Source organism: Chiloscyllium punctatum, chromosome 2 (assembly GCF_047496795.1).
Source record: "Chiloscyllium punctatum isolate Juve2018m chromosome 2, sChiPun1.3, whole genome shotgun sequence".
Taxonomy (NCBI): Eukaryota; Metazoa; Chordata; class Chondrichthyes; order Orectolobiformes; family Hemiscylliidae; genus Chiloscyllium; species Chiloscyllium punctatum.
This window is the reverse complement of record NC_092740.1, coordinates 25,045,615-25,056,136: the sequence shown is the minus strand read 5'-3', so window position 1 is coordinate 25,056,136 and position 10,522 is coordinate 25,045,615.

Genomic DNA, 10,522 nt, shown 5'->3' with positions numbered 1-10,522 from the left:
AGACACCATTTGGCTCAACAAATCTATGCTGTGTATACACATGCCACTCTTTTCATTTTATCTTATCGACATTAAGTTACAAATCTCTAATGACTAAACACAATCAAAATTGTATCATGAAGACTAATTTTGGATTAAATAATGCCAGTAAGACACTCTCACAATTGGAGCAGCACATTAAGCAGATGCAATACAGTCAGAGAATCTCGGATGATGGCCATTCAACCCACCATGCATTTAGTGGCTTTTGTAAAGCATCAGTTAATAGCTCCCACCTCCCAGACCTTTTCTCAAAGCCCTAATAATTTTTCCTTTTTTGACCTTACTGCCCATGTTAGAATCCAATGTGCAAACAGTATTAAACATCTACAAATTGTCCAAACTCCCAAGCAATTCGAAAAGCTACAGTATGAAATCTACCAGCATAATCTAATCAAGTAATACCAGAATCTCCCCAAGGACTGCCACAGTGAAAAATCAATTCTAAGTAGACAATCTAAAGATCAAGCACTGCTTTCAATAGACAAGGTCAGTGTAAATCCTAATCTTATCAATGTAAACACAAGTTGGAATTTTCTTTTACAAACTAGTTACAGACCCACGGCTTATTACACAACCAAACTACAAGAATTCCTGGACCTTTTCAGGCTGTGCTTCTTAGAGGTCACTACAGGTTTTCATCCTACTAACATATTCCCAATTCTTGTAACTACTGTAAAACACTAGCGTTCAAAATACAAGATAACATAGAAAACAAGTGCAGCTGCAAGCCATTCAGGCCTTTTAAGACTGCACCACCATTCAACATGATCATGGCTGATCATACAATCTCAGTATCCCATCACTGCTTTCTCTCCATACTCCTTGATCCCTTTGGCCACAAGGGCCAGGTCCAGCTCCCGCTCCCGTATGAAAGTATCTAAAGAAGTGGCCCCAACACCTTTCTGCGGGAGAGAATTCCACAGGTTCACAACTGAACGAATGTGTCAGCATTCACTATTAACATCTCCACAGGTATGGGGAGAGTGACTGAACTTTACAACAAGGCCACATTTGATGAACAGTGACATTGGAGGTGGGTAGGTGAATGCAACAGTTTTTATTAAAGATGGGGGGATGACTGGAGGAGCCTTTCCTCTGCTGTACGTTAGCTTAATCAAAACAACAAAATGCATTTTCTTTTTAACATGATAGCATCCCAGAAACAAGTGAATAAAAAATACAAAACAAACTCGAATCGTGTTTTTCTTCCCACAGAATCTGCCTGAACGGCTGAGCATTTCCGATATTGTCTATTATTATTACTTTTTAAGGTGAGAGACAATATACAGAGAACACGTTTGAAATAACTGAGTAAAATGGTGCCTCTCCAGGAATCTATACTAGAAACACAACTTTTGATCCAATACATCAATGACTCCGTGAGTGTTTCTAAACTCTGTCTTCCTATTGTGGTAATATAGTTGGATTGCAGGTTGCTATGGGTTCTATATCGTACCAATTCTCTTCATTCTTCCTGCTTCTCCCACTGCCAGGGGTTCTGGCAGGTGTGGGACTACTGTTCACCTTTGCTCAGGTGAGGGTGCACAAGCCCGGAAGGCAAAATGTGTTATTTAACAATGGTGGGTGAAATGCCCAAAATTTCATGTAAGGTGAAACACAGTCAACAAGAAATTATTTACTTTCCATCGCACTGATCAGCTTCCTAGCCTGTTTACATATTCCTGTACCCAGCTACAACTCTCGCCATTTTTAGCTCTATCTACCCAATAGCTAATGTTACTGTCTAAAAAGATTGTGACAGCCAACCCTTACATGAACTTTAGTTATGATGATAGATTGGACAAGATGCATCTGCTTTCCTTAGAAAAGAGAAGGCAGAAGAGATTTCATAGAAGTTCTCAAAATTATGAGTCGATAGGGAGACACTGACCTCACTCAAACTGGTGAAAAACCAGGGGCATAATTTTAAAGTCTTTTGTAAATGAATCAAATGACAGGTGAGGAAAAAGATTTTGCACTCAGCCAGTGCTGCTGGAAACGTGGAAGAGACAGGTCCAATTGAGGCACTCAAGAGGGCATTGGATCATTCCTTAAATGGAAGCAACGTGCACGGTTTTGGCGAAAAGGCAGGCGATTGGCTGAGTATTGATGCCAAAAGTAGATCAGATGGGTCAAATGGCCTCCGTCAGCACTCTTCTTTATTCTGTGAGATGGTATGTGGGATGTGCACCTCTACTATGTTCAAAGGCACACAGTCACATTACATCAATGAGAGCTGGATCACAAAGTGAATGGAGTCAATGTTAATATCGTGGTCAAACCAATGATCAGACAGGTTTGAGTGACCGAATAGTCTACCCTATTCTTATATTTCCTATCAGGATATAGGGCACAGCACAGATACAACCCAAATGCAGGGATGATGTTTTCCCTGCTTGAGAAGTCTAGAAACAAGAGTCACAGCCTCAAGATATGGGGTTGACCATTTAGGACTGAGATGAGGAAAACTTTCTTCACTCAAAAAGCTACTGAACCTGTGGAATTGCTTACCACAGAAGGCAATGAAAACTAAACTACTGGATATATTCAAGAAAGAGGTGGATAAATTTCTAGGTTTTGAAGACAAAGGGTATACAGAGGAACCTCGATTATCCGAAGGACATGGGCAGGGAGTATTTCGTTCAGTTAGTGGAATGCTGGATAACAGTTTAGCTGAGCTTTGGGACCTTGCCGGATAATCCGATATTCCCATAATCGATTGCTGGATAATCAAGGAACCTCTGTAGAGAGGAAGAGAAAATGTAGCATTGAGTTAGAGCATTAGCCACAATTCTATTAAATGATACAACAGACTCAAAAAAGTCATGTGGCCCACGCCCTGCTCCTGGTTTCTATGTTTTCGTAACATTCTATTCATTGAAGGCTTTACTGAATCGATACGTGTCATTATTCAGTTAATCATATACTCAGTATAGGCAGCTAAGTTATTAGGCTGTAGGATTGCTCGCTGAGCTGTAGGTTTGATATCCAGACATTTCATTACCTGGCTAGGTAACATCATCAGTGGCGACCTCCAAGTGAAGCAAAGCTGAAGCTGTTGTCTCCTGCTTTCTATTTATATGTTTGTCCTGAATGGGGTTCCTGGGGTTTGTGGTGGTGTCATTTCCTGTTTGTTTTCTGAGGGGTTGACAGATGGTATCTAGAGCTGTGTGTTTGTTTATGGCGTTGTGGTAGGAGTGCCACAGGAACAAACCACGACAAGCAGACCAAACACCGCCAGAAACCCTAACCACCTTACCATACATCAAAGAAGTTTCAGAAATGACAGCCAGACTACTAAGACCCCTCGGAATCCTAGTCGCACACAAACCCACCAACACTCAAAACAAAAACTAACAAACTTAAAAGACCCAGGACAACCCATGGACAAAACCAACGTCATCTACAAAATTCCATGCAAGGACTGCCACAAAGACTACGTAGGACAAAGTTAGCCACCAGGATACACTAACACCAGCTAGTCACAAAAAGACACGACCCTCTCTCCCTTGTAGCCCTACACACGGATGAAAAAAAACCATTTCGACTGGGACAACACATCTATCCTGGGGCATGCCAAAGAATTCCTATAGGCCTGGCACTCCAACCACAACGCCATAAACAAACACATAGATCTAGATACCATCTATCAACCCCTCAGAAAACGAACAGGAAATGACATCACCACAAACCCCAGGAACCCCATCCAGGAGAAAAGATAAATAGAAAGCAGGAGATAACAGCTTTGCTTCACTTGGAGGTCGCCACTGATGATGTTACCTAGCCAGGTAATGAAACGTCTGGCTTTTAAACGTACAGCTCAGTGAGCAAACCTACACCCTAAACCTCAACCTGAGCTACAAACCTTCACAAACATTGCAGCTAAGTTATTCAATATTTCATCTATTATATCTATTACCTCAGAATGAACACAGTAGTTCTGAGTGGTACTTTTGTTAACTTTTCTCCAAAATGTCCAGCTGCTTCCCACCCATTGTATATGTCACTGCTGTCATTTCCAAATGAGCCAGAAACGCAGCGGAATTCCAACTTCCCTTGACTGACTTAAAACCAAGTCTTTCTCTAAGACCAGCAGAGACTCTGTCAGTCTGAGCTCCAGCATGATCAGACAGCTGAGCTACACAAATAGTACCCGATATTTCAGACAATGCTACCTCCTGCTGCACAGGCGAACTTCACAGCACCGATCAGTACCAGGTTTTCCAAAATATATTCCGATATTTCTTCCAGCGACTCAAAAGACTTTCAACCACTTAGACTTGGAATCAAAATAATACCAACAACAGCTGCAACCTTTAAATAAAAAGGCCACCAGTACAACTCCCAAGACAAACCTGTCTGGCATTTTCAGATGACCTAGAGAACTGGCCACTTAAAATAAGGATTCTATACACAGTACAACCTTGATCTCTGGATCGAGACCAATACGTAAAAGTGTATCAGGCAGTGTGTAACAGATGGCTACTCCACCAATCATTAGTCATTGTGATAACAGACTTAAGCTCTGCAGATCTGCCAAATCCAGTCGTGAATGGTGGAGGATGATTAAATAACTCACAGGAGGAGGAGGAGGAGGAGGAGGAGGAGGAGGAAGCTCCGCAAATATCCCCATCCTTAATGATGGTGGAGCCCAGCACATCACATCACTGCAGAAGATGAGGCTAAAGCTTTGGCAGAAATCTTCAGCCAGAAGTGCTGAGTGGATGATCCAACCCAGCCTCCTCCAGTGGTTTCCAGCTTTACAGATTCCAGTCTTCAGCCAATTCGATTCACTTCACGTGATATCAAGAAATGGTTGGAGGCACCGAATACTGCAAAGGCTACGGGCCCTAACAACATTCCAGCAATAGTACTGAAGATGTGTGCTCCAGAACCTGCCACTCCCTGAGTTAACACTGGCATCTACCTGACAATGTGGAAAATTGCCCAACGATGTCCTGTACATAAAAAGGCAAATCCAATCTGACCAATTACCACCCCATTACTACTCTCAAATCATCAGTAAAGTGATGGAAGGTGTCATCAACAGTGCTATCAAGCAGCACCTGCTCAGTGATACTCAGTTTGGGTTCCTCCTGAATCAGCCAGCTCCTAACTTCATTACAGCTTTGGTTCAAACATGGAGAAAAGATCAGAATTCCAGAGGTGAGGTGGGAGTGACAATCCGTGACATCAAGGCTACATTCGACCAAGTGTGGCATCAAGAAGCCGGAGAAAAACTGAAATCAATGGGTATTGGGGGAAACGTTCTCCAGTGGTTGGAGCCATACCCAACACATAGGAAGATGGTCTTGGCTGTTGAAGGTCAGTCATCTTAGTTCCAGGACAGCTCTGCAGCAGTTCCTCAGGGTAGTGTCCTCGCCCTGACCATCTACAGCTGTATTATCAATGATCTTCCCTCCACCATAAGGCCAGAAGTGGGGATGTTCGCCGATGATTGCACAATGTTCAGCATTATTTGCGACTCCTCAGATACTGAAGCATTCCACGTCCAAATGCAACAAGTTCTGACAATATCTAGGCTTGCGCTGACAAGTGGCAAGGAACATTCACGCCACAATGCTAGGCTATGACCATCACCAATAAGAGACGATCTAACCACTGCCCCTTGACATTCAATGGTATTACTGTCACTTAATCCCCCACTATCAACAGCCTGGGAGTTACCATTGATTAGAAACTTAGTTGGACAAACCACAAAGAGTGGCTACAAGAGCAAGCCAGAGGCTAGGAATATTGCGGTGAATAACTCACCTCCTGACTCCCAAAAGCCTGCCAACCATTTACAACGCACAAGTCAGGAATGTGATGGAATACTCCCTACTTGCTTGGATGACTGCACCCAACAACACTCAAGATGCTTGACACTATCCAGAAGCAGCCCACTTTGGCACTGCATCCACAAGCTTCTACTCCCTCCACCACTGACGCTCAGTACGCACTGCTGCTACCTACACGGTGCACTATAGAAATTCACCAAAGATCCTCAGACAGCATCTTCCAAACCCAAGAACATTTCCATCTCGAAGGACAAGGACAGCAAAAATATGGGACCACCACCACCACCACCTTCAAATTCCCCTCCAAGCACTCACTATCCTGATTTGGAAATATATCACAGTTCCTTCACTGTTGCTGGATCAAAATCCTAGAATTCCCTCCCTCATGGCATGGTGGGACAGCCCACAGCAGGTAAACTACAGCAGTTCAAGAAGGCAGCTCACAACCACCTTCTCGAGGGCAACTATGGACAAGCATTAAATACTGGCCAGCCAGTGACACCCATAACCCACTAAAAATGAATAAATTAAACTTTTAAAATAGTGTAGCATAAACTATTTTCAGCTACTATTTGAAAAAGTTAGGTAAATGACATGGGATCATCGGCATTCAAGCAAAGATCCTCAAAAACTTGTAAAACTTCAAAACTGTGTGGTCAAAATGCAAAACTGCCACCCTCCAAAATACATTAAAGATGTTAATAGCATTGGAGGACTATCACAGAAACACATGCATTCAAGGGACTCTACTTTTAACAGGCCATTGTTAGAAGTACACTTCCTTTGACATGCCTCAAGCATAGTTTCAGCATTAGTACAACATTACCAATTCCCAAACTACCTATTCAAATAGCTGTTCTCAGCAAGCTTCATTTAGTCCTAAATTAACTGCTATTTTGGTGCCTTCAGCCAGATGGAGTTGGGCCAGGAATATGCAAACTCAATGTGGAGATATTTGGAGACAGTGCAGAGATTCATCCCATGACAGAAATTAAGGGTTAACATCTACAACTTTAGTTTAAACTTGGTAGATTCCTAGCCTGTGTGTTTCTCAAGCTGGTTGTGCCATTTAATCGCAACATGAGGGCAAGAGCTTAGGATCTAGAACGGCCAAGATATTTACAATCAGAGCTTTCAAACAGAATCAGGTAGATTCTAAAGAGAAAGAAAGTGCAAAGTTGCTGAATAAACCTAGGGGAATGGAACCAGCTGAATTGCTTGCCAAGAACCAGCCCAAAGGCTGATAGGTCTCCTGCTGGGTGATAATCATTCTGGAGATGATATTTACCACAACCCTATTTGCCTGCCTGTGCTCCACATCCCAAATACCCTGACCTCCTCACAAACGTATCTACATCTTGAAAAAAATTTGCTTCAACTAGCATCCATTCCATTTTTGGGAGGGAAATCTTTTAATGGTTTGACACGATGCACAGTCTTCCAGATGAATGGTCTGTGTTCTGAATATTCTCTACCAGAGGACATACTTATCTACATACCATTCAAATTCTTTGTCCTTTAGACCTAGGTTAAAACAATCGCACAACTTTCCAAGGGAATACAGATGAAATTTAAGTAACTATTGTTCATAAGCTGACTCTTATTTCTTGAAGAAGGGCTTGTGCCCGAAACGTCGATTCTCCGGACCTGCTGCACTTTTCCAGCAACACGTTTTCAGCTCTGATCTCCAGCATCTGCAGTCCTCACTTTCTCCTCTTATTTCTTGTGTATCTGTACTGTGAGTCTATAACTGAAGGCCTGCATCAACTCCAATTGTCTGCTCTATTCCCATATTCTTTGATTCCTTTTACACCAAAGCATCTACTTATCTTATTGAGCATAATTCAATGACTGAGAATCCATAACCCTCTGGGGTGGAGAATTCGTAAGATTGATAACTCTTTGAATAATTTTCTCATCTTGTCCAAACGTTTGATTCCTTATCCTGAGACTACATTCCCTTGTTCTAACCAAACCAGCCAACATACACAGCCTTCGAGTATCTGCTCTGTCAAAACTTTGAAGAATTTTAACAGCTCAATGAGATGGGCTCTCATTCTTCTAAATTCCAGAGAACATCACAAAAACAAAAAGTGCGAGAAAAACTCAGCGGGTCTGGTAACACATGCGGAGAGAAAGCAGAGTTAATGTTTTGAGTCCAGTGACCTTTCTTCAGATGGGGAATATAAGTAGAGAATGCAGATCCACATTAGTGATCAATACAGCTTTTGGCCTGTTTTTCCTTGAATCATTATAATACAGTGGAATTACCCACCCAACACCATTGTCAAAAATTTAAAATACAGGAATAACAAATAATTAAGAATATATGGTCAAGTTAAAAAACAGTGTGCACTGTTAAGGGATACATGGGAAATAAGAATTAGCATCAAGGACAGTGCAACAAGCAAACAGTCAGAGTCCTGGAAGAGGTCACACTTTCCAAATGGAAAAGCATTCAAAACAAGTGGCGAGTGTATGATCACATTCTGAACTTGGGTCGTGCAGCTGTTGGAAAAGTACTGAGATGTCAGTAAAGGAGCCACTTTTAAACAGCACATCCAGTCCACATCCTGCTTCTGTACTCCCATGCATGGTTCAATTAACAGTTCAGGTAAATGGTGACCCCTAAGATATCAGAGGACACAACGAATGCTGTGCTATTGAAACCGGGTGCAAGTTGTGAGACTTCTCCTTGTTTTACATGATAGTCCCCAATCAAAAGGAACCAAAGTTCCACTGTGACTGCATGTATGACACTGTCATGTCTTCAATATTCAATATGAAAATTTTACATACCCACAGGTACTCACTCCATACAGATGCATACTCTACTACACACTCAGAATATAATTCAACTTGCACATTTTTAAAATGTTGATGTCATTGAGGCATACAGCCTCTATGCCAAGGTAGGTTGGCAACAAGAACAGAGAAATCAAGCCTTTGAATCATAGAAGACACTCAGAATTTCACCTCTACAACCATTACCATTTTGTCTACCTTGTGTTTTATGATACCTGTGATAACTAATCTGACTATTGGCCTTATTTTTCAGTCCACATCACCTTTTTCTACAGTACGAAAAAATGCTGTTCCATCTCTTCAGTTCTGAAAAGTTGTCACATTAGACTCAAAACATTAACTGTTTCTCTCCTCAGATGTTACCAGACCTGCCAAGTTTCTGATCACTTCCTGTTTTAAATATCCAGCACCCTCAGTATGTTACTGTTGTTCCACACAAAAACGCATCAATCAAACACAATGCACCATAAATACCAGTCTACAGTCATTTTAGAGGTCAAGTTCACCATGACCAAAGCTTACTGATGACAACCCAAACTTTTGTACTGAATATCGACTTGTAGTTATCCCATACTTTTTGGCACATACATGGTGGGCCAAATGGTCTGGTCCTTTGCTGTACTGTTCCATATTCTATCCAGTAACATGGGAAGAGATTTTGTACCATAGACAACACAATAGCTTTACAAACATCTAGTTTTCATATTTCCCCAACTGAAAACAATGACATCAAGAACCACAATACAAAGCATTGTTATAGCCCTCTATTAAAAAGTTACCTTGTATTCTCATATACCTGTCCCAAAGCTCAAACCTTTGTAAAACACCTTCAGATATGTACAGATCAAGATGTGTCACAAACATTCTATTTCCTATATTAGGGCACAAGGCAAGCTATACAAAATTTCCAACAAATTCTATTTTTATTTCAAACTTGCAATCTGTGAAAAAAAAGCATAACTATTTAATAAAAAACCAAGTAAACCCGTTATGCATCATGTATTTAGGACTTAGATTTAGGAACAAAGGCTATTATTTTGGCGAGTGCATTCAGTTTCAACTAAGCAGGAGACCCGAACAGTATCACTACATCGGAGTTCTGATGAAATCATGAAATGCTACTCCACAGATGTTGCTCGACCTGCTGTTTTCTGTCTCCTATTTTATATTTGCATCGTTACATTTGATTTTCATCCGATCGCACGTAATAATCTCCAGTGTGGGTCAGACAGCAGTAGGTACGTGGACTAAAGCAATTGGCAGTCGCTATAACGGAAATGAAACCGCATTTATCCTTTGAAGACAAACAATTGACATATTGAAAATTAAGTGCAGTTCTGGTTAAGACACGTCAAACACAATGCTGGGAGCAGGTGATATTTACGCTTCCTTCACACACACATGCGTTAATAGCTCCAGCAGCAGCACCCCGATTATAGAAAGGTCAAAGCCACCATAAGGCAGAGTCGAAATGGCGTATACAATCAGCTTTGGGGAAAGCAATGTTATTCTTGTAAGCGCCATTTACAAATCCATAAATTTTAGAGGACAATGTTCATTCAGCTGCCTATGCAGTCCTCATAACAACATGCGGCAGCTCACAGCAAACATTCAGGTGGAGGAGAGGGCATCGAACGGAAACCCAGATAGAAAACGAACAAAACAGCGCAAGACGTAAGGCAGAGAGGCAATGAAAGGCTGAACTGGGACAAAAATAAAAAAATATATACACCAGTGAAAACATTGGGGAGAGAAAAATATACACAGAGGGGTTCAGCAATAAAAACAGGATATTAAAAAAACAGGATATTAAAAAAAACAGGATATTAAAAAAAACAGGATATTAAAAAAAACAGGATATTAAAAAAAACAGG